Source organism: Saimiri boliviensis, chromosome 6 (assembly GCF_048565385.1).
Source record: "Saimiri boliviensis isolate mSaiBol1 chromosome 6, mSaiBol1.pri, whole genome shotgun sequence".
NCBI classification, from domain to species: domain Eukaryota; kingdom Metazoa; phylum Chordata; class Mammalia; order Primates; family Cebidae; genus Saimiri; species Saimiri boliviensis.
This window is the reverse complement of record NC_133454.1, coordinates 57890873-57916279: the sequence shown is the minus strand read 5'-3', so window position 1 is coordinate 57916279 and position 25407 is coordinate 57890873. Positions and strand designations below refer to the sequence as shown.

The following is a 25407-nucleotide window of genomic DNA, read 5'->3' as shown; positions in this document are numbered from 1 at the left end:
TTCGCCCCTTGAAACTGTTTGCTTGTGTACTAAGCTTACCCCTTCTAAGAAGACCTTCTCCTGGATTCTGGTAGGTTTCCTTTCCTAGGCAGTCTTACATGAGGAAGGTTAGCAGGCCTAATCCTGCCTCTGTAACCCTTCTAGAGGCTGCCATTGATACTCCTCATTTGTCTACTGTACTGTCCATTCTAGATCCTCCTCCTCCTTGGCTAGCACCTCTGCTTGTGCAGGTGGCTGTGTATGACCCAGATTTCTGTATAAGAGTTGTCTGAGCCCCTGGTCTTCTGGCTACCAAACCTTTCTCTAGAGTTGACTGCTACATTTACTCATTTACTCAAAATTAGGCATAGTCCACAGTGGACCATAAGGCAAAACTGAAGATGGACATCTTGCATTAAAAATGGGAGGTCAAAAAGAGGAGAATTAGGGTCCCTGATAGTCACCTGTTGAACTCTCAATCTCTGATTTTTTTTTTAATGAGAGAAAAGTATACCCTTAAGTGTTTGACTATCATCAGGTCCCTGTTAACAGCTAAATAAAATTCCCCACTAAAATAATAGTGTAGGCTGGATATCCTGCTAACCCTCAAACTCCATATACCACACATCCAGTAAATATTTGAGTTCACTATGTCCCAGACATTTCTTTATTATTATTATTTATATTTTATTGCACTTCAGGTTCTGGGGTACATGTGCAGAACATGCAGGATTGTTGCATAGGTACATACATGGCAATGTGGTTTGCTGCCTCCATAGCCCCGTCACCTACATCTGGCATTTCTTTCCATGTTATCCAGCCATTTCTTTCCCTAGATTTCTGCATTTCTGCCTAAGGCACCATCGTTCTCCATTCTCACCATCTGCTTAAGAACCATATGAGCTTTAGTGAGCAAGAGCATACTATGAGAACAGTTGACATGCGGGTACATTTTTCTCCAGCTAGACATGTGGGTACATTTTTCTCCAGCTATCTTCAGCTGCATGGGTTCAGGCATGAAGTAAGTGAAAAGATGTCTGAGACCCTGATTACTGAGAGCTACTGAGACCAAAAATTTTAGAGTTCCTCTTAAATGCCTTCTCATTCTCATCTACTTATCCAGTTAGTTGTCAAAGCCTGTCATTCTGTCTCAATAATACCTCTTGACCAGGCATGGTGGCTCATGCCTGTAATCCCAGCACTTTGGGAGGCCGAGGAGGGTGGATCACCTGAGTTCAGGAGGTCAAGAGGGTGGATCACCCGAGGTCAGCCTAGCCAATGTGGTGGGACCCCATCTCTACCAAAAAGACAAAAATTAGCAGGGTGTGGTGGTGGGCACCTGTAATCCCAGCTACTCAGGAGACTGAGGCAAGAGAATTGCTTGAACTCGGGAAGTGGAGGTTGCAGTGAACTGAGATCATGCCATTGCATTCCAGCCTGGGTGACAAGAGTGAAACTCCATCTCAAAAAATAAAAAATAAAAATAAAAATAATAATACCGCTCATTGCTGTCTTTTCCCCTGCATCACTATTTGCATTGTCTTAGATTAGGTGTTCTCCCCACCTCTGCCAATCTTTGCTCTTCCAAAAGCTTTGGTCTTTTCATGCTCATGCCCAGTGTATACTACAAACTGCTATATTCTTTTAATAGTTCCATCTTTTTAAAGAATAGTTGTAGTCAAAATGGTAAAAATAATTCTTCTCAGAAGCCCTCAATAGCTTCCCATTATACACCATGTGAAATCCAAATGCCTTAATCTTGCATTCAAGGCCTTAATCCAGTCATACTATGTGTTTTTTCATTTTAACTTATATTGGATTGATTACCAATGATTTCCCCAAATATTTCTTCCATTTTCCTGACGCTCTGTCCCTCAGCCCCCCACATGCACAGCCTATTTCTTTGTCATCATTTCCCTTTAAGTTCTTTCTTGGTCTTATCACATTTTGTAAACATATTTACTATTTACTTATTTACATCTTGAATTTCTAAAATGTTTTTCATTAAAACATTTAATTGCCAGAACATAAACTCTCTGAGGACAGGAACGCTGTCTTAGTCGCTTCCCAATTTCCAGTGCCCAAATGAGTGTCAGCATAGGGTCTTAATGAATATTTGCTAATTGAATTAATGAGTGGGATGACACTGTACAGTCTGTCTCAGCTTTGCAAAGAGTGGTTTTAACATTGAAGTTGGAAACCGCATGGCTCGGCTCAGGCGGCTGTGTTTCCTACACAGGCTTCTGTGTCTCCCCTTAGCTCTAGAAGAGCGAGTCATCCTCACGGAAGAAGAGAAAAGAAACTGCACCTTGATGGCAGGGAGGTAAGCTGTCTACAGGGAAGGATGTCTGTCCTCTATGCTATGGGACCTGAGAAACAGTGCACCCCAATGGCAGGGAGATGTTGTCTACAGGGAAGGGTCCCTGTCCTCTGTGCTGTGGGACCTTGTCTCTAGGCAATCTCTTTGAGTCAAATGAATGAATGTCCTTCTTATTTTACACTTATCTTATGTGTGGTCACGAGGATTACTTAGCCTTTCAAAGTCTGATTTCTCTTAGGCTCCGTCTAACTGCTGAAAACTTAGTTTGCTCTTTTAAGATAAATAAACACACTTGGGGCAGGGGGCTACATTTTGTTTTTCCCTTAGGCAAAGCATAAAAATAAACAAAACAACCACCATGCCTAAAGTCTCCAAAAAACTCATAGTTACCTGAAGGAAAATATGCTGAGGAGATTGTATTTATTTAATAGCGGGCAAAGACATATTTTATGCTACAAAGACCTTCCATAAGGAGAACATACCATGGCAGCTCAGCAGTGGGCTGCATAAGTGTTACAGGCATGGAGAGGAAACGGATTTACATATCAGATTCATACATGCATCGTTTATTAATCCAAAGAATCAATGCTAGCCAGGCAGGCTTTGTGTTAGAGGCTGGGCACACCATATTTCTTGGAGACTTAGAAAATTTCGATTGCCTTTTGAAGCTTTGTGACATCATTTTTTTCAAACCACAAATTGGGGTGTGTGTTCGTGTGCGTGCATATATGTCTGTGTGTCTAGGCAAATAAGCATTTCAGTTCAAATGAGTATTTAATAATATTTATAATTTGTAATTTGATACATATAAATGGCACCCTAGAAATATCGAATGGACACCAAAATATATCTTATTATTATTTTTTAAAATATGAAATGTCCTTCCCTTACTATGTCTGTATCAGGCCCTCACCTGCTTCTCCTCCCCTTTCCCTCCTCCCCCTATTTTTTGGCAGAGTAAGAATCTTGCCTTCTCAGACTGTCAGAAAAGTAATCTATTTTTAAATTTCCAGAATTTCAGGTCTCCTATCATTAAACATGACAGAGAGATTTAGGGAAAGAAAAAGCATTGTTTGAAAAAGAAAATCAGTTTTTAGTGTGACCTAAATGTCTATGATTTCAGTGTTTAGATAGCACAGCAGGTTAAAGCTGGATTTTGAACATATTTTCAGAGTGTGCTTTGGCATGCAGCATTTTTGAGAGAGATATTATGTAAGTTATCAAAAAGCGTACATTTGGGATAGGACTTTTATTTTATCCAGAAGCTAAAAATCATCAAATGTTGTATTTTAATATGCAGATAAGCCTTATTCTGATTTGAGTTTGGAAGCTTGATCAGAAAAGGTTTTTACTGTGATGTTTAGGACATCACGTTCTTTAGAAAGAAAGCTGTCTGTTTTTCTTTTCTCCAGAGGAACTGCAGTTTAGGACAGGCACAAAGCTGGGAACATAACCAAGGCAGAAAAACAATTCACCCCTATGTTCTGTTTGTCAAACTGACCTGCAGGTCACAACCTGAAAGTTTATGGATCGGTGAGGCCTTGTCTCCGCATAAGCATGTTTTCTGGACTTTGGCTGAAGCTAAATTCCTGACTTCTGAAAGAGGGGTGGGTGTGGACTTCCAGCAGGAATAGCCAGTGGGAAGGAAGTAATATTCATTAAGAGTGTCTCATGCAAGCAGTGCGGGGCTAAGCATGCTCAGTGTAAATTCTCCTGGAGCCTGTCAAGCTATGTTTGAACTCGTTCCAGAATAGTGGATTTACTTTTTTTTTTCCCACCAGGAAGAATACTCGATTAGACTGCATTTTGCCTTGCTTTTCTTTCTTTCTTTCTTTCTTTCTTTCTTTCTTTCTTTCTTTCTTTCTTTCTTTCTTTCTTTCTTTCTTTCTTCCTTCCTTCCTTCCTTCCTTCCTTCCTTCCTTCCTTCCTTCCTTCCTTCCTTCCTTCCTTTCTCTCTTTCTTTCTTTCTCTTTCTCTCTTTCTTGTTTCCTTCCTTCTTTCTTTTCTTTCTTTCCATTTTTTTTTCCTCCAGAAGAATGGAAACAATATTCTTTTCCGATCAGTTGAGTAATACAATGTCCTTCAGTGTCCATGTGAGCATTTCAGTGGAGAAGAAAAGAAACTTTGCTACCTGGGAACTGAAGACTACTTAGGTCAGTAAATGCTAATAAAGTTCTTAAAGACTACGGAGCTAGGAATTAACTTTTCTTAACTGTTAAGATAATCTACAGTAAATTTAATTGCCTTTTCAACTGGTGGGTGTACACTGATTTTTTTTTTCCACACAAAAACTATGTTTTTCATGCGTTCGAGTGATTTCCCAAACACAGGGAAAATATGTCTTTTGGTGAATTTGCATTTGAAAGAACCTCTTTTTGTATGAAAGGTTCTTTCTCTCTACCACAAATTACGTGTTTTTCAAACAAATGTTGTGGTGAGCTGATGTAGCTGTAATGTGGATGTGTTCTGTGTTATATTAATTCTTGGCTTGGGTAGGTTTGGTGAAAGTTATTGCTTTTGTTGCTGCCAGAGATGAAAGGGAGTTTGTTTTGTTGTGGATATTGTTTTGGAACTTTTGGTGAGCTTTGAGGCTGCCTTGGGAGCTCCTTATAGAGAGGAGAGCCATCTCTTTCCATGTTTAGTGTGCGTTTTTCAAAATATTCAACTTTAACTCTAAGACAAGAGTATAGCTTTTTAAGAATCTGTGTAGGAGTAGAGTTTTTTTAAAAAAATGTAGTTTTGGAGGGAAATGGTTTATAGAAAGGTTTGTAATAAAGAATTTGAATCAAGACTGTCATGGTGAATGTAAGCAAAAAATGCAAAAGAATACTGCATGCTATATACACAGTGATTCAGTTTAGGTTAATAATTTTACTTTTTAATTTTTTAAAAAGTGTATCAGATCTTAAAGGGCTGTTTTATAATATCAGCTGATAACACAGAGGACTCATTAGAGAGATGTTAGGATCTCAGAAAAATCAAGTTAGCAAAGGCGGCCCCTTTAAAAACATCTGAGGACTGAGGTTATGAAACCACATGGCTTCATGTAGAAGCAGTGCATCCTAGGCTAAAGCAGTTTAATTTTATTCAAGAATTTTAAGAGTAAAAGGGGATTTATTTCTTTTCAAAAAAGAACAATCAGGCGAGGATTATTGATCGGTCAGGGATTAAATATTTGCTGGAATACAAAGCATCACATATTATCAATGTGTAAATCAGATTGGCCAGCTATTCAGGGGATGTAAATGAAACGACCATAGTTTCAGCCAGAATCAAATGCAGCAGCACTCCTGCCCTGCTTTCTTCATCTTTATGTCCCAGAAAGGGATGATAGAGGTGGGGCAGGGTGTGAAATGAGACTTAGCCGATGAGCTGACCTTGCTCTTTTAACTCCTGTCCATCTGTTCTTACCGGGCAGCTGAAGCAGTGAGCGAAGTGGAATGGGACCTCAGGGGGGACCAGGAAGCAGAGGCCAGACCCAACCAAGCCTGTGATCTGTCCCCCACCCTGCAAGTTAGATATCAGGAGGAGCTAAGTGGATGCATCTAAATCCACTTCCTTCTGCTCCCAGGGCTTTGATTTAGTACCAAATGCTGCTCTTCTGCACCTGCCTCTGTTTTTCATAAGTAAAAGCTTCTCCCCATGTGTAGATGGTGGTTTATTTGATACAGATCAATCCCTAAGGAGATAGCTGAAGTAATTCAGTCTTGTTTGTTTTTTTTTTTAAATTTTCTTCCCTGACATGTGGCACAGATCTTGATGAGGTTTAATTGAAACGACAAACCTTTTCTGGGATGCGAGAGCACAGTTCTCCATGGAAGTATGTGTGTGAGCGTGTGTGTGTGTACGCGCAAGTCACTTGCAGTCTGGGCTCTGGGACGCTGCCTCTTGGAAGGCTTTGCAAGGCTGAGGGCATTTGTCTGGAGCCAGGGATCTTTTCATCACCTTGTCTCTGTGTTGGCGAAGAGGAGGTGCACATTCTGGAGTGTGCTGTAACTCTTTACTCTGAGTCCTCGTTCCTAATACTGCACTCTCCCTGCAACACCCCAACTGTTTCCCCTTCATGACCTGTCTTGCAGCATAGCACCAAAACCTTTTGAGGGCACAAAGAAAAACCAAAGGGCATGCAAAGAAGCAGAGAATGAACAAAGACAGGCCTCTTCATGTTCACATCTGGATAAAATTTAGATTGAGACAAGGGAAAATGAGTGGGAGAAAAAAAAATCTGACACCACATTAAAAAATGCATATAATTGACTTTCTAGAGTTTTTCTTGTCTCAAGCTTTCTGAGTGTTTTTGACTACTGCCCACATCCTACCCATAGGATTTGGGGGAAGACGGGTATCACATCCCTATTTTGTAGTGAAGTGCAGTGATTTGCCCAAAGCAGTGTCTAGGCTGGAGCAAACATACAGATACCTGGAGCTCCAGTCCCAGTCTCTACCTATACAAGAATAGAAATAACCTGGGTTTCATTTCTGTAGAACTCAGTTTCCACATTCATTTTAAAGTTTTGGACAAAGACATTCTGTGCAGTAAGTTCTGAAACTGGATCCGTTACTATAATAATTTGAGAAGTATTTGAAGCTTTTTAGGGGACTTTGACATGTTTCTTTTGATCTTATCTTCAATATTACCTATTAATTGGGCCAGTGTTGTTATTTTCTTTTGACAAGTGATGAAACTAAAAGTTTGAATGACTTGCAACCTAAGGTCCAGATAGAGGCTAGATGGGAATTCAGGTTGAAATTCTAGACCACCCCGAATCCCTGGGTTACTGAGGTAGAGAGGGTATAAAATAGGAGTTCCGTGATTCATGAAGGTGAAAAGTGCAGCAGCACCAGAGACTTGAATATTGCCCCATTGCGAAGGAGAAAACTCCAGCTGGAGACAGTATGTTACTGCACCCATGGTCACACTCAAGGAGATGGAGACTTGAATTTAAATCCTATCTGTGGAATCCCAAAGCGTGTGTCCTATTGTGTAGTGACTAAGCACATGGGCTTTGCTAAATTTTCATCATGTGTAGAATGCGGATACCAAGGGGTTGCTGTGAGGATTATATGAGACTATGCATGTAAATTACTTAGCATGGTATTTCACACAGCAGACTAAACCCTAAAATGCTTTGATTGGCATATGTTCTTATTTGTTGCTTGTGTTGTATCACCCAAGGTACGCATGAGCTATTTTTACTGTGAATCCCGGTTAGCTCTTGGCTCAACCCACAGATACTCAGGGCACTTGTGTTGATGAATTAACACCACAAGATGAGTAGTGCTAAAGACGTATTTATTGAAAATACAAAAATGTGCTAAACGGCACAGAGAGTTCACTGAGGCAAAACGCTTATTCTTCTTGTTCTTAGTCCACAAAGAGATCAGAGGGAGGCTATCTGGGCAGACGTGTCTAAGATAAGTGCACATTTGTTGAGTCAAATCTAGTTATCTTTGGTGACTTTCCAATGTGGTTAAGCAGGCTTCTCAGAAGTGAGGAATCCCTATGAAGGGAAAGAAGTCAATTACAGGCTCATAGGTTCAGTGGGAGTCAAAAAAGAAGTAAAGGCACATATGCAGACAGGCTTTAGAACTGTCAAGATTTTGAGTTTTGAGGGGCCTTCTGACAAGTGCTGACCGAGCTCTTGAGGTCCACTAAGTGTCTGGGCTCTGAGGTTCCTGGCTTACACATAGCATTACGTTACAGAAATCCCTTTAGAGAGATGAAGCTCAAGGACCTGTTTCTGACCAAATCAGTGAACCGTAATGGACTGTTCTCTGTACAGAGAACTGGTAACTGTAAGTCCGCAGTCACAAGGCTGCAAGACCAAAGGAAAGGAGGGTCCACTCCCTGAAAGCACGTGCAGTCTAGATGAATAAATGGTACATAGAAGTGCATGGAGCACTCAAATGCAGATCGGTAAAACAAGTCTGTTGGTGCAGAAGTGTGAGGCGAACTTCAGGGACAGCGGTTGATGGTTGATGGTTAAATATGCTAAATGTCTATTCTTAATTTTTTTTCTTTTTTTTTTTTTGAGAAGGAGTCTTGATCTGTGACCCAGGCTGGAGTGCATTAGCATGATCTTGGCTCACTGCAACCCTTGCCTCCTGGATTTGAGTGATTCTCCTGACTCAGCCTCCCAAGTAGCTAGGATCACAGGGATATGCCACTATGCCTGGCTAATTTTTGTAATTTTGGTAGAGAGGGTGGGGTTTCTCCATGTTGGCCAGGCTGGTCTCAAACTCCTGACCTCAGGTGATCTACCTGCCTTGGCCTCCCAAAGTTCTGGGCTTACAGGTGTGAGCCATCACACCCAGCCTAAAATTCTTAAATTCTTTACAACTCAGTTCACAGTTCTCTTTCAGATGCCTCTCCATGGCCTTCAACCACTTGTCCCTGCTGGGAAGGAAAAGCTACTCTGAGGGTATAGCAGGAGGATGGGGATGGGTGTTGGTTTATTGAGCATCTATTACACACCCGATGCTAGGTTTCATGCTTTATCACTATTATATTTAAAGTACACAATACCCCTGGGAAGTTTAAAGAGGAGGAAACCTATACTCATAGGAGAAAAAATATGGCCCCTGAGGCAACAAGGAGTCACATGATTCACCAGCTGAGCATAGGATGCTGTGTGTCACACAAGGCCTTCAAGAAACATTCTAGGTGGAAAGGACTGCTGTTGTCCAATAGACTACGTTCCTTTCATGGGTGATGCCTATGTCTTGCCTCATTCTGGGTCTATTAATGTGTATTGTCCAGAGTTGAACAAATCACATCCCATGAAGTTAGTGCTTGGTGAAGTCTCTATACTGCCTGCCTTTAGGGAACTGTTCTACTTCAACAGCAAGTTCAAACCACATTTCTTTTTTGTTTGTTTTTTTACAAATAGGTCCTTAAAAGTTTTGCAGTTTCAGAAGTAAAGAGCTTAGTAATCATTAGGTAGTATTGTATAGCTTTGTAAACAATGGGATTTGGAATGATATGACTGGGTTTTGGGTCCTGACCCTGGAATTTACTTGCTGTCTGACTTTGGGTAAACGATTTCACTTCACTGTGCCTCAGTTTCCACATCTGAAATTGTCAATGAGAATTTTCTCAGGTGAGATGGTCAGATCTGCTATTCAGCCTTGTACCTATAGTCAACAATACCGTATTGCACATGAAAAATTTGTTAAGAGGGTAGACCTCGTGTTACATGTTCTCACATACAATAAAATAAAATTAACGAAGTAACAATATTAAATGATTTTTAAAAATGTAGCCTGCTATTTAAGAGTTGTGACTTTTATTTTCCAAGCTATCTCAGTATTTTCTAGTAGGTTCTAACGATCTTACCTTTTCTGTTATTTCTCCACCGGCCAAACGCGGTGGCTCATGCCTGTAATCCCAGCACTTTGGGAGGCCGAGACAGGCGGATCACCTGAAGTCAGGAGTTTGAGAACAGCCTGGCCACCACAGCAAAACCCCATCTCTACTAAAAATACAAAAATTAGCTGCGCATGGTGGCACGCATCTGTAGTCCCAGCTACTCAGGAGGCTGAGGTAGGAGAAGCAGGAGGTGGAGTTTGCAGTGAGCCGAGATCATGTGCCACTGCACTCCAGCCTGGACAACAGAGTGGGACTTTGTCTAAAAAAAAAAAAAAAAAAAAAAAAAAAGCTTCCTTTTTTATTTACTGAGATGGAGGGTAGCATGAGTAACTGAGCTAGGCAAACTGCGTCATATTAGAGTACCGAAAACCCTTGAATTGTTCCACTTAACTTTACATTTCCTTAATTAATGAAAGATGGAAGACTTGGAAAAGACAGAGACATTAGACAGAAACTGTAGGCAGAGTAGAATCTGGTTGACCTTAAGAACTTCCTGTATTTAAGGAGAAATAAACAAGTCAGGCTACCAAAGAAAAGGTTGGCATTCATATATGGTCCCCATTTTCCCAGAGATGATACGAACCATGAAAAGATGTTAGAATCTCTACTTTCAAGCACACAGAAAATAACAAGTGTTGACAAGGATCTTGAGAAGTTGGAACCTTTTTGTAATGTTGGTGGGAATGTAAAATGGTGTAGCTGCTATAGAGAACAATATTATGGCTCCTCAAAAATTAAAAATAAAATTACCGTATGACCCAACAATTCCACTCCTGGGTATATCCCTAAGGAATTGAAAGCAGGGTCTTGAAAGGATGGTTGCAAGCCCATATTCATAACAGCATTGTTCACAATAGCCACAAGGTGGAGACAATCCAAGTGCCCATCAGATATGTATGGATAAACAAAATGTGGTACATCCATGCAATGGAAAACTAGTCACTGTTAGAAAGCAGGGAATCCCGACACATGCTACAAAATGGATGAAACTTGAGATCATTACAGTAAGTGAAATAAGACAGACCTAAAAAGACAAATATCATATGATTCCACTTACAGGAGGTTTCTAGAGTAGTAAAATTAATAGCAACAGAAAGTAGAATGGCGGGTTCCAGAGGCTGTGAAATGGGTAAATGGAGAGTTCTGATTAGTAGGCACAGCATTGCTGGTGAGGAAGGTGAAAACGTTCTGGAAAGGGATGATGGTGATGGTAACACAACAATGTGAATGCACTTAATGTCACTGAATGTGCACTTAGAAATGGTTAAGCTGGTAAACTTTATGCTATCTACATTTACCACAATTAAACACTTTAAGATTGAGATTACTAAAAATTATCTTTGTTAGTTAATTTATAATGGCTTCTCACTGTAAGTATTTGTTTCATTACTGAAATTCAGCTGTGTGTGAGGAAGAAACCAGGCTCAAACTGAGGAGGAAAAGAGAATAAAAATGCAGTTTTCAGGAAAAAAAAAAGGCAAGAGAAGACAGGAGAAAAATAGGCTCTTGGTATATAGCAATGGAAATTTCCAGATTTCTAGATATGAGGTGCTCAGGGACAGGACTGTATTCCATCCCTGTGTTTGCATAGCAGGTACACTGCTTTCACTTAGGTGCCTTATTTGGGATGGCATTTGGCTGCTGATCGAGACCGTAAGGCACCGAAAGTCTTGCTGAACACCTCTTTTTGCTAGACACAGCTTTTGCCATAAGATAAAAATTTTACAAGGGCCTGCCTTTGTGAAGCTCCGTGTGGGAGAAGTTGTAGAACTCCAGAGACATGACAAAGCCACTTATAATCAGGCAGGTGGATGGGAGGGAAAGCAACTAGCATTTATTGAGTGCCTATTTTGTACTAGGTGCTTATGTGCATTATTCATTTAATCCACACAATTGCCTCTAAGGTAGACCTCCTATTGTCACTTTATAAATGGAACTTGCCCATTTTTGCTACCTAGTGCTTAAGCCAGGACTGGAACCCAGGTCTGTCAGAGCCTAAAAGCCTAGGCATTTCCAACACATCACACTTAATTACTTTAAGAATTATACTTCTTCAGTTAACTATCCAGCCAATCCCTCTCTGGCTTTTGCTGTCAGCATCCGTGGATGGGGAGGTCTCCCTGAAACAGATATATGTCTCACACACTCAGCTTAGGGTTCTCCAGAGGGTTCCTGGGGGGGATCCAGCATTAACATCCACGATCTGAACATAAATTTTCATTTTCACCAACACTCGCCCAGCAACATTGAGCTTCCTGAGGAAAAAAGCCCAGGTATCTGCGGAGTGTCTTTTTCTGCGGTGCTGTCTCGGGTTCAGGTGTTAGAATAAACGAAGCCCAGTGTGCGGGCCCCTCCCCGGAAGGCAGTTCTCAGACTCCTTTGTTTGGTTTATGTATAGCCTTCAATGCATCATTCCTTCTGCTTCAGCTGTTTGAGAATCCCATCTTCTCTATTGATTTCCCACAGAACGTTTACTGCTCTCCAAGGTGTGACCTGTACCTCTAGCTAATTTATTTCTGTCATGGCTGCAGGATTTAGGAATGAAGGGGAGGCGGGGAGAGGCGACTGGAGGGAGGGAGGGAGAGAAGAGAGAAAGCAACGCCACGTACAAGACGTGGGAAATAAATCCAACATTGAGCCCCTCGACCGGCATGCCTGCAGCTCTGGAGGGCCGTTCTGTGCACACAGCAAGGGGACTTTGTTTAAAAATCTGCTCAGTAAGATGGAAGCGGCAGCCACAGGGTTTCAGAAGGCCAGGAATTAGAGCAGGGCCCCATGGGGATGGAAAAGCAAGGAAAGAATGTGTTTGAAAATAACGTCTTGACTGTTCAGGAGCCAGTCACCATATTGAGCAGTATGTGGTGGTTTTTTTCTCTTTTAATGAAATGATGGAAACCCTTCCAGGGGCAGGAAGGAGACTGGTGAAGTCATATTCTCTTCTTCATTATGGGATTTTCAACAACAGGGCATTCATGGGTCAGTCCCTGGGACTGCGTTTACAATGAGTGACATGTGAGATATTAAACTGAACCACTTTAACATAAGCCTCCCTACCCTCTATGCCTAGAACATACCAACTTAGCCCTTTCTGGTCTGGTTTTACTTGAATATCCTCTTAATTTTATCCTGTGAAAATGACTAAGAAGACATAGCAGTAAACTTACACAAGGAAGTATGTAGATGATTATTTTCACCTGAATAGTGACTTGCATGTGTATAGTGGGTAGATAAATCATATTTGAATGGCATTTTAAAGCATTCAAGTTTTAAAAATATACATTATTTTATTTCCTTAACAGTGCCGAGAAGTAGGTGTATTATTTTCTGTACCCAGCTGAACAAATGCAGGCTTATCAGCCTGCTTGCTGCTTAGGTAAGGTCACGTGACTAATAAATGACAAATGCAAGATTCAAGTCTAGGGCACCTGATTCCGGATTCAGGTTGCGTTACCAGACACCATGGTAGTGCTAGGGCCGTAATGTTTCACCAAGGTCACCCAGTGCTGAGCAGCAGAAGCTAGAGAGTGGGAGACACGATAGGTCAAAATTTGCCTAACCACTTAGACAATAATGAAATGAATCAGAACTCAACCAAACACACAGATATCTAAGTTTCCACTCATCTGATTTATGTCCAAGGTCAGTCCACGTGAGGTCTGATAAGCTTTTAGAAAGAAGGGCAAAACATTCACTAGTGACCATTTTCTCCCTCCTTCCCACACACTGGCCCTCCACCCCACCTTGGCATAAACACAGATAATATTCTACTGTTTAGAGGGACTAAAATAAATCATTACTCCTCATGTATTACCATCAATCATAATTTACCTCACACTGAGTGTTAGAATAATAATTAGTTGTGAGGCTGGCTAATGGAATTTATGCCTATAAATCCCAGATACTGTAAGATCCTCTCCTATTTCCATAGTATGATGTATAAGGAGCTTCCAAGATGTTAGCAGTAGAACAAAATGGTAGTGATGGTGAGCTAGTGGGCCTTCCACAACTGTGATTGGGCGGGGGGGATCTTCTATTTGGATCCCTCAAACTGGGGAAGAGCAGCCCATTTCTTCTTGACTGATGATTGAGCTCAGAGCCCTACAGCCCAATGAAGAGGCCCCAGATTTGAGTCATTCTATTTTTATTGTATTTATGTATGTATGTCACCCAGGCTGGAGTATAGTGGTATGATCTTGGCTCACCACAACCTCTGCCTCCTGGGTTCAAACGATTCTCATGTCACAGCCTCATGAGTAGCTGGGATTACAGGCATGCGCCACCATGCCCGGCTAGGTTTTTAAATTTTTAGTTAAGATCGGGCTCTTGCCATGTTGCCCAGGCTGGTCTCAAACTCCTGACCTCAAGTGATCTGCCTGCCTCAGCCTCCCAAAGTGTTGGGATTACAAGTGTGAGCCACCGCACCCGGCTTTATTCTATTTTTAGAAAAATAACATGACAGTGTCACAGAAAAGCTTCTTTCCTGAGTAAGTGCTTGTAATTAAAGAAGAAGGAGTAATCTTATAGACAAAATAAAATGCCCAGTGTTTCAGAATAAAATGTAACTGTGCATATCCCTGGATTAACGGAAGCTATTTTGATTTGAAAAGATCTGAACTTTGGAAAAACCTTCAACTCCTCCTTTACAGGTGGTAGGCTACATTCCTACTGTCTCAGACATAACCTTTGTCTCATGACTTAAGATTTTGAAAAGGGATGTGTGTGAGTTACCAAATGAGAAACGCTCAAGACGAAGCCATATCCTCTTCCCTATCAACAGTGTGAGATGTCGTGTTTTGCTATTTCTCCTGCCTGGAGCAGTGTTTATTTCTCGGCTCTTTTGCTTTTTGCAAACTAATTTAGGATAATTGTTTTTCCCTTGAAGTTGGCCTGAGGTGGCTTGGTGTTGCAGAGAGAATTCAAGACTTACAGGCTTAAGAAACTTTCGTTTGAGTCCCGGATTCATGACTTATTGGGTGTGTGGCTACAGGCTTCAACTTTCCTTATCAATTTCTGCATCAAGAAAATGGGTAGAAAAATACCCATCCTAATTCACAGGGTTGTTATGAGGACCTCAGGAGATAATGGATGTGAAAGTGTTGTATAAACTTTAAAGCACTGTGCCTATGAGGAGAACTTATGCTGTATCATTTGAGTTTTTGAAAGGCATGTACAATTATTGACATCTCAATTATCTAGGCTGTCATAATGGCCGACTTTCCATAATATCTCTATTTAACTCTGGAATTTACGTCAAGCTCTGATTTGGACCAATCAACCCACCACTGAACAGCAAATAAACCTAATTCCTGCTCCATTTTATCTCTCTCCTTACTTCTGACATATCCTGAAGCTTTGCTCTGAGAGTGTGCTCTGTCTTCATATCTATTCCTGTCTCTCTTTGGAGATTTGTCTGGGAACTTCCTTAATTCAAGCCCCCTCATCTACAGGACTCTTATCTCACTGCTCCTGGAATTTCCTCAATTACTGGAACAAAGTAGAGTGAGTGGGGCTGGGCAATGTGCAGTGAGTACCTCAGAGTTTCATATCTCTTCCCTCTGAAAATGGAATAAGTTTTGAGCTCGGACCCTGGGCAGTAGATGGAAAGGGAAGGCTTGGTCCAGTTCTGGTCTTGCCATTTACCAGGGGTGACACTGAATGGCTACTTCAGCTCACTACAGCAAAGTCTTCTCATCTTCACAACAAAGATAATAATAATAGTACTTACTTCCTTGGGTTGTCGTTAGAAATGCTTTGTAGAATATTACCAATTTTACAAAGAGAGTCATTATATTGACTCGATTCAATATTAAAACAGCTCTCCATTTTTTAAAACAATGACTGGCTTCTGAGTGAGGACTCTTAAGAGTACGTTAATTGATGGCAGGGAGTTCAGTGAGTACTGAAAGTCAAAAGTTATCACACATAAGTTACATACAGTTAAGAAAGAGTTGACTACATGGTGATATATATATATATGAATATTATTCAGCCATGAAAAGGAATAAAGTAGTACTGATACATGCTACAGCATGGATGAACCTTGATAACATTATATTAAGTGAAAGGAGCCAGATACAAAACACTACATGTTGTGTAATTCCACTTATATGAAATCTCCAGAATAGGTGGATCTATAGAAACAGAAAGCAGATTAGTGGTTTCCAGGGGCTATGGAAGAGGAAAATGGAAAGCTGAATGGGTATGGAGTTTTCTTTGGGGATGTTAAAAATGTTTTCAGGGCCGGGCGCGGTGGCTCAAGCCTGTAATCCCAGCACTTTGGGAGGCCGAGACGGGTGGATCACGAGGTCGAGAGATCGAGACCATCCTGGTCAACATGGTGAAACCCCGTCTCTACTAAAAATACAAAAAACTAGCTGGGCGTGGTGGTGCGTGCCTGTAATCCCAGCTACTTAGGAGGCTGAGGCAGGAGAATTGCCTGAGCCCAGGAGGCGGAGGTTGCGGTGAGCCGAGATCGCGCCATTGCACTCCAGCCTGGGTAACAAGAGCGAAACTCCATCTCAAAAAAAAAATAATAATAAAAAATGTTTTCAAACTAGTTAGAGGTGGTGGTGGTGGTTGTACAATATTGTAAATTTACTAAATCCTACTAAATTGTTTCCTTAAAAAAAGCTAATTTTATGTGATGTGCATTTAATCTCAATTTTAAAAAATTATTTAAAAAAAAAAAGCAAAACACTGGGCTAGGCATGGTAGCTCATGCTTGTAATCTCAGTACTTTGGAAGGCAAAGGCAAGAAGACTACTTGAACCCAGGATCTTGTGACCAGCCTGTGCAACACAGGGAGACCCCATCTCTACCAAAAAAATAAAGAAAAAATTAGCCAGACAACGTGGCACACAACTGTAGTCCTAGCTGCTTAGGAGACTGAGGTGGGAGGACTGCTTGAGCTCGGAAGGTCAAGGCTGCAGGAAGCTATGATCACGGCACTGCACTCCCGCGTAGGTGACAGAGCAAGACCCTCTCTCAAAAATTACAAAATAAAATAAAAATAAATTTAAAAAGTACAAAAACACTGAAGAAGTTGACTGTATAGGAAGGCTTTGTGGCTCTTTATATTGTCTTGGTCATTTGTGAGTTTTGTGAAGAAAGTCCACTACAGTTCTTTATGTTTCTTTTCTACTTTCTGTGGCCCCAGCTTAGCACATTGGTATCATATACCTCCAAGAGTACCCAAGTTCTATTTGAGTCATTTCTTTTATTCTTTCTTTCTTTCATTCATTTATCTACTGGTTCACTCACTGGGTGCTAAGGAGAGTGATAACACGTGATGCAGGACAGAGGACAGGGAGCCAGCCCTGCCGTATAACTTTGGTGGGTACGTTACCCTTCTGGTTTTAGACGCGATCGGGAGCATTCAGGGTGGTATGGCCATAGACTGCCCTTCTGGTTTTAGAGGGAAATTAACTAGATTATTTTTTGGAATTCTTTCAGTTATAAAGTTCTCAACTAAAGAAGAAATGAGAAATGCATTATTAGGTTTCCTTTAAATATTCTGCCAGCTAATTTCTCAGATTCTTTTACTTTGAATTCATTTATCAAACCTAGCTAGACAGACAGAAAAAATAAATTACACTTTGAATTAGCCTCCTCTTTTTTTTTTAATTGTACCTCAATAATGAGGAGAAAATTCATCTCCCTGCCTGTGGTAAAACTTCTTTGACCACAGGAAACCTTTCTTCATGTTTTTCAAGATGAAGAAATATCCAAAGCATGAGACTGATATACTTCTAGTTTGAAAAGTGCCCCAAAAGGTTTTATCTTTAATTATAATATGTTAAAGAAAACAGACACTGCAATAACTTAATAGTCCATTAAAATGCTATGTTCAAGGATCTTTTAGCATTTCCATGATAAATTGCTATTTTTAGAAGCTTATGTAACCAAACAAAGAATGTGTTCTTGGCTATGACCATGAAGACAAGTTATTATCGTGGGAGGGACAAAGGAATCTGAGTGGCTCATGAGAGACGGAGCCAATTGCAGAGGACATTTTATAGAGCGCCCTTTCCCGTTAGTCTCCATTTTCAGCAATCAGGATAATGCAGTGCATTTTAGAGCCATTTTCATTTTTGAAGTGCCCTTTCATCATTAGCTAATAAATACTCATCAATGAATTTTCCTCCCTGTCTTGGAAGTTGGAGGAAAAAGAAAGGTAATTACTTTCTATTTTGTAAATATTATCCCCCTCTGGGCTTCCCCTCTTGTGCTTCTAATGGAAACATAAGAAATAAATTATACTTGTCCATTTGAAAAGACCAAAGACTACCGTCCTTCCCATAAGGAACACCTGGAAATTTGCATCAGATATTAGTGACTATCCATCAGATATCAGTAACTATCCATCCATAGTAGCAGAAGGAGTGTCTGTCTCCCATTACCAAGCTCTGTACTGTTTAGTGTCTCCTGAGGACAGTTACTGGGAGGGGTGACCTGACGGGTTTTCATCAGGGAGCTAGGTATGAAGGAGTTGAGGAAGGAGGAGGTAGTGTCTCAGTATGTGTCTCCAGTAGAGGAGTGCATATGCTATTTTCTGTGATCAAAAGGTTACGGTTTTGGAACTTTCCATTCTTTTCTATTTTCCTTGTTTCGTCTCCCCTTAGTTCCATTTAAATTTGGATACAAGTTTTATTGTTTCTGCTGTGGTCAATTTTACTACATGTCCTTAAAGCTGATCCCAGACTGTCTTACCTGCACTTGGAGTTTGAGGAAAACAGTGTGAATTGTAGCATACGCCACGTTTTACTGGGTCTCGCTGCCGTGTCGTCTATAGTAGTGTTATCCAATAGAAATAAAATGCAGGCCACATATATAATTTAAAATTTTATGGTAACTACATCAAAAAAGTAAAAATAAACAGGTAAAATTAATTTCAATAATATATTTTATTTAACCCATTATATCGAAAGTATATCATGAAATTTATATGAAAACGATTAATGAGGTATTTCACATGTTTTTAGTAAGTCTACATGTTTGGAAGTGTATTTTATACGTACCACACATCTCCGTTTGGACTAGCCCCATTTCAAGTGTTCAATACCCACATTTTGTATGAGTAAGGGTCAGTGTCTTGGGCAGTGTAGGTATATAGTTGTGCATCGACAATGTTTTAACAGATATTCTTAAATTAAAATTATTTCTGAATTATTTATCACAAAGTCATACCCTGATATAAATTACATTTCATTTTCTCTCTAAGGCTTTGTCTTTGTCAAAGAAATTATCCCCTACTTTTTTAGGAATGGGGGAATGTTAGAGGATTCTAATGTTTACCAGCAGGGAAGGGGTTAATGTATGTTTTGTCAAGCTTACCATTCACTTTGGTGGTTACCAGTTAGTACTAAAATTAACCATAGCACGAGTGAATTATAATTTTCATTTTGCTCCATGCTTTGTTACACCTTGAGCTCATATCTACCTAAGAACCAAGAAATGACAAGACGGTTGATCTCAGATAGTGGTTGGAATTTGACCATGTTGCTACTAGTCATTCATTGCACTTTAAGTGGCTTCTACACATTCCTAATTTTAGGTGCCATCATCCTTCATATTAATGTTTTATGCTTATTTTTATGTGATTGTGCTCTCATGAAGAAAAAGGATGCCTTTTATACTCGCAGTTTCTCATCTCAGCTCAGCCAAAGGAGGTCTGATGGGCAGGTACCATGACTCAAAGGAGACAGAGGCAGTCAAGTGGCATGAATGCCTGCAAGGGCTTGGCATCCTATTCTTGGACTAAAGACTGCATTCTGTTTGGGAACAATATGACGAATATATGGTCAATCTGAGACTTTCGTTATTGGCAGTTCCACACCTCTACAGGGGAATGATAATTACTGTTGATAATTATGTATCTTCGAACATCAACCATGAGCGAAGCACTATGGTAGGTGCTGTGAGAATGCCAGAAAGAAATGCCATCCTCCTGCCCCCAAGAAGCTTAGTTTGATGGTAAAGATAAACACAAGACATAGAGTCCTAGCTAAGACACTAAAATGCTAACACAAAGGTATCAGCAGGTACTCAGATGACGCCATGGTACTATAAGAGGCAGTGAACAAATACTTGTGAAGGATGGCTACACGCCAGATTTAGCAGGTCCTAGAGACAATTATAATGAAGACATAGTTTATCTTCCTGAGGATCTCCTAATCTACTGTGAGAGGTGGGTAAAAAAAACTACCAACTGCCGGGCGCGGTGGCTCAAGCCTGTAATCTCAGCACTTTGGGAGGCCAAGGCGGGTGGATCATGAGGTCAAGAGATCGAGACCATCCTGGTCAACATGGTGAAACCCCGTCTCTACTAAAAATACAAAAAAAATTTAGCTGGGCATGGTGGTGCGTGCCTGTAATCCCAGCTATTCAGGAGTCTGAGGCAGGAGAATTGCCTGAACCCAGGAGGCGGAGGTTGCGGTGAGCCAAGATCGCGCCATTGCACTCCAGCCTGGGTAACAAGAGTGAAACTCTGTCTCAAAAAAAAAAAAAAAAAAAGAAAAAAAAAACTACCAACTGATTACAATGCCATGTGAGATATGATAGAATGGAGACATGGACAAAACTCCAGAAACACAGAGGAAGGAGACACTCCATCCTCCAGTCCAAGCTGGAAACAGATCTTCAGAGGCAAAGATGATGGGGCTAGATTTAAAAATAGAAATCACTTGCAGAAAAACAGGGAGAAAGGCAGCTTGGAGAGAAATAGGAGTAGGAGTGAAGGCAAAGGGTGTTCTGGAGCTGGTGAAACCTGAGGAAAGCCATCCTTGTGTAAGCTGCATTCTTCCAGGATCATCTGCTTCTGTCTTGGGATACTTCATTTAACTTATCTGACCATGTTGTGTTTTCTTCAGTTCGTGGGTGTTCATGATGAAAAATGAATAATTAAACTGTTTACTATGTTTTTTTTTTAAAAAAGTGCCACATCAAGGATGATTTTAGTTTGGTTACTATCATAGAGAGGGCCAAGTTGTGGTGGTGAGAAAGTTATTAATTGAGGAAAGAAGGTGGGGCTGAGAGTATCTCCCTGGCCTAGGATGCTTAAAGTCCTTTTTGGAATAGAGTTTTTCAACATAAATGAAGAAAGAGTCTGATTCATTTTAGCTGTGATGGAGGTGGTGTTGAGAGCACACGTGTGTGCATTGCAGGGCTTGGAAGGTTGCACAGGAGATGAATTTAGAAAGAGGCAAAGTGACTTGAGACTTCCTTGAACAAGTGATAGGAACCTCTGACTCTTGACTGTAACATAGTCATGAAGGTTTCTCATAAATGGGCAGACATGAGAAATTGCTGTTGAAGGAGGAGCGTGGCTGCCTCCAGGCCAGTGTGAGTAGCATGTGGCAGGGTCCTGCTTATGGCTGTTCTTTACTGTGTCGGAATGCATCAGACAACTGAGAGTGCTGCTGCTTTTATAGCCCAGTTGGAAAGGTGCCTAAGTGATTAGAGACAGGAGATTCTGAGGTCTGTCCTCTATCCCTAACACCCTCTCCCTCAGTGACATGCTGTCTGATACTCCATCCCTTGGTAAGCATAAACTGTGTTGGGCCTCCACAAATATGCCCAGCCTGGATAACATTTGTGAAATCATTAATATCTGCAAGGAAGCTGCATTTTAAAGAAAGCACACATGTAAAAACATCCCTACAATTTCTCTCTAGTTCTTTGCTTCAGATATCTTTTTCCTCTTAATTTTGAAAGAGTTCCTGAAGGCAGTGAGTTTATGGGAAAAAAAGAAGAGAGGTTTGTGTTCAGGAATGTGTGTTTTGGAGACAGCATGTTCTGAACACCAGTAGGGGACAAGAAAATGTGGCAAGAAGATTATGGGGGAAGGCTGTGGACTGAGACTTTAAGAGACCCCGTTGCGTCTTGGGCTCTTCACTTAGCAGCTATTTTAACTGGAGCAAGCCATTAAACTTGCTTGAGATCAGTTTTGTTATCTGTAAAATGGGCATAATAGTACGTTTTAATATGATTTTAATAAAGGTAAAATAATAGATGATACTTTTGAAATTTTCCAGATTTTGCAGTGCTCCCTTACAGAGAGATAGAAAAGTAATATTATTGCTGCCATTAGGAGGAGAAAACCTGTTTAAATCCTTTGGAATAACAAATAGTTATGAGAATGCTGTGTGGATTGGATGACAGCCAGTCAAGGTCTTTGGAACCTAGAATGGAGAATGGTTTGACCATTTATTTGTTTTATTTCCAGAATAAAGAATGATAGGAATGCTGAAGAATTATTTTAAAATAATGTAACTTAATCTCTATTGGTGTAGTAGAAAGAATAATACTAACCTTCCAGACACTAAGTTAGGCCAAGTGCAGTGGCAATGTTAACGGGAAGAGTTTTGCTTCTGCAGAAAATGGTGTTGTAAGGCCAGGTGCAGTGGCTCATGCCTGTGATCTCAGCACTTTGGGAGGCTGAGGTGAGTGGATCACTTGAGGTCAGGGGTTCGAGACCAGCCTAGCTGACATAGTGAAATCCCGTATCTACCAAAAAATACAAAAATTAGCCAGGCATGGTGGCTTATTTCTGTAATCCCAGCTACTTGGGAGGCTGAGACATGAGAATCACTTGCACCCAGGAGGCGGAGGTTGCAGTGAGCCAATATCACACCACTGCACATGAATGGATAGATAATTGGCTCTTTTCTAAAATAGAGAGGGCACTGAACTCGTGTTTATACAGCATATTGATTATTTGCATAGAAATCATGACTCAATTGCTAGAGAGAGAAAGGGGGAGATTAGCCTATTTGATCTTCATGCAAGTGGGAGGTGGAAAACGTCAGGAATGTGTAACAGGAGGATAGATTCTAGAACCAGAGGAAGGTGAAAAAGCATAAATACAATAATCAAATCTCCTGTGGTGCCTTAAAACTGAACTGGGCAACCAATTTTGTTTTTATTAACATTTTGTGTGATCAGTCGATGACATATTACACCGACTGGTGGCTTATATTGATGCCAACTCCCTTCTATGTTCTAGGCATTCCTGGGTGTTTGTTAAGTGAACAAAGCATGTGTTGATGTGTTCAGTTGAACACTTTTGGAATGTCCAATAGAAAGCTATTGAATGGCCAAGTGCAGTGGCTCACACCTGTAATCCCAGGACTTTGGGAGGCTGAGGTGGGCGAATCACTTGAGGTTGGGAGTTCAAGACCAGCATGACCAACATGGAGAAACTCTGTCTCTACTAAAAATGCAAAATTAGCTAGATGTGGTAGTGCATGGCTGTAAACTCAGCTACTTGGGAGGCTGAGGCAGGAGAATTGCTTGAACCCAGGAGGTAGAGGTTGCGGTGAGCCAAGATTGTGCCATTGTACTCTAGCCTGGGAACAAGAGCTAAATTCTGTCTCAAAAAAAAAAAAAAGCCATTGAATTACCCTCCATGAAGGTGGAGGGTAAAGGAGCATCAAATATGTAGAGTGATAAAATTCACAAGTAAAAAATTTGCTTATAAAATAATAGCATGTAATATTCATTTATTTTAATAGCATTAACTGTACTATGAAAACTAAAGGATTTTAAAAACTGAATGTATTATGACTATATTGCATCTCTATGATAAAGATTACCATTTCTATTTTTTAATCATACATAGTATTAATTGAGTATCTACTATGTGGAGTGCTGGGTGTATATATAGAAATAATCTTCATTAGCACATGTCAGAGTGAGGTCAAGCAAGATAATACCTGAACAATAACCAGAGGCTTGGTAATTACTAAAGCATTGGGGCAAGGGTAGCTTCAAATGAATAGGAAGAATCACCTCAGTAGTTTTCGTTATGTCTCTTTTCTGAAGTATGGTGGCACAGATATCCTCAGACCTTGCAAGGATTCCAAGTTGTAAGTGTTGAGGTTATCTAGAGAATTAGAGATATAAATGAGTTAGCTGCTCTCTGCCATGTCTCTAGAATTTAGGTACTCTCTTCAGATCTCATTGACAGATGTGTAACAAGTTGTCCTAAAGATGTGAGTTTAAGACTTTCTCGATAGACTATAATCTAAATGTGAGCAGGACTTGGTCTATCCTGGTCACAACCGTATCTCCAGTTTCTCACCTTGTATCTGAAACAGACTGGAAATTTCATATTTGTCAGAGAAAGGTCTTCCCTGAAGTAGAAAGATCCTTTGAAGTTTAAATGTACATCACAAAACTGAGGCCACTGGTTGAAACCGGAAAAAGATTTGGAAATGAACACTTTTAGGATCATTGCATTTCTTCCAATAAACAATGCATCCCACGATCACAGGAGAACCTGTACATGTATGTTCACAAACACATGCATATCCACATAGACTCATTTCTGTCTACTTTTTGGTCCACTGATCTTTGCTATCTAATTTTGAAATAGAAGTTTGGAAAAGTGACACAAATGGAAAGTTGTGCTTTGCAGGTTACAGGCCTTAAAAGACAGTGTATTATTAAAGAAAGAAACCCTTTCTTATGAGACTGCTTGCAGTTTTCTTTTTTGGCAAGTTTTCCCTCTCCTTTTGGAACTTTCTTTCTTCCTTAGAGGGTTCTTTAAGTCCTATCCATCATCTCATTTACTGAAATGTGCCTTATTTGGGAATGAAACATTTTTGGCATAGCTGGGAGCTTTTAATGGAAATATGAGAGAAGGCATCTCTGACATATATAATACCTTCAATATGTTTCCATAGATTGAATGATCTCTGATGCGTTACTCGAGATTCATAACGACAGATGGGCTGAGGAGAAGGAGGCACACTCCTTAAGTGGGGATTTCTTTAGAAACCAGCACTCCTTCCAAGGTGCTTTGAGCTATTCTTAGCAATTGGGGTTCAGCACATTCACCCCCAACAGAAGTAGATTTCTGCCAAAAGGCTGCCTGTGGGAGCTTTGTTGCCTAGCATTTTGCTCCAAACAAGAGGCGTGCCAGGCAGGGTAGTCTAAGACTTAGAGAAACCTACAGCCCAGATTCCTGTTTTCAGCTGTGTGGCCTTGATCAAGTTACTTGACTTCTTTGAACCTCTGTATCTTCAGTTATGTAATGGGAGTGAGAAATAGTTTCTGTTTACCTTCAAATTCTGAAATAAGTGATGAGCAAAATTTTAGATAATAGTGGAGATTATGATAAAGTTTTGGTGTTCTTTGAAACTATCTTTAAATTTTTTTAAAACTTAATTTCTGGGATACATGTGTAGAACGTGCAGGTTTGTTTCATAGGAAGCAACTATCTTGTTTTAAAAAAATATTCAGAGTGGAAATAATTAGGAGGGATGTTTCTTTTCCATTTTTGTTTTCCTCAAACCTAACCTAATTGTTTGAAAAACTCAAAATTTTCTCAAATGCAAATCACACATTTCTGGATAATGTGGAATTTCATTTTGGGGTGAGAGAGGTGAGCGGTGATGTGATTTGACCACAAATCATGAGGGTAAGAAAGTTTAAAAGTCACCTAAATAAAAATGTAGGCTTGGTATCAATAACCAAATGGTAATTAGCAATGCTTTACTGTAGTATCACTCTAAAAGCATCTTTTCCCTTCCCTTGTTTTATTTGGTTTTCATTATCCTGTCTGACCTGTGATATTCTGAATCTATGGACTATTTTTTTATGCTGTCTTTCTGAGCTACATTCCATGAGCTTGAGCTGTTTATCGGAATCTGCCGTTTTCTAATCATGTTTTTGACTCACACACAATCTAGTTGCCTGTCTTCACCACACCCATGCATTATGCTGACAGAGCCTTGGG

At 40.4% G+C, this 25407-nt stretch overlaps 1 long non-coding RNA gene across 1 annotated transcript in view; it reads left to right on the top strand.

Moving 5' to 3' along the window:
- Positions 1-3619: 3619 nt before the first annotated feature.
- The window catches only part of LOC104650663 (uncharacterized), a 148829-nt gene continuing 127041 nt past the window's right edge, over positions 3620-25407 (top strand). Inside the window, exon 1 of the long non-coding RNA XR_012518048.1 lies at positions 3620-4452. This is a non-coding gene — a long non-coding RNA (uncharacterized LOC104650663). The remainder of the gene's footprint in view (positions 4453-25407) is intronic.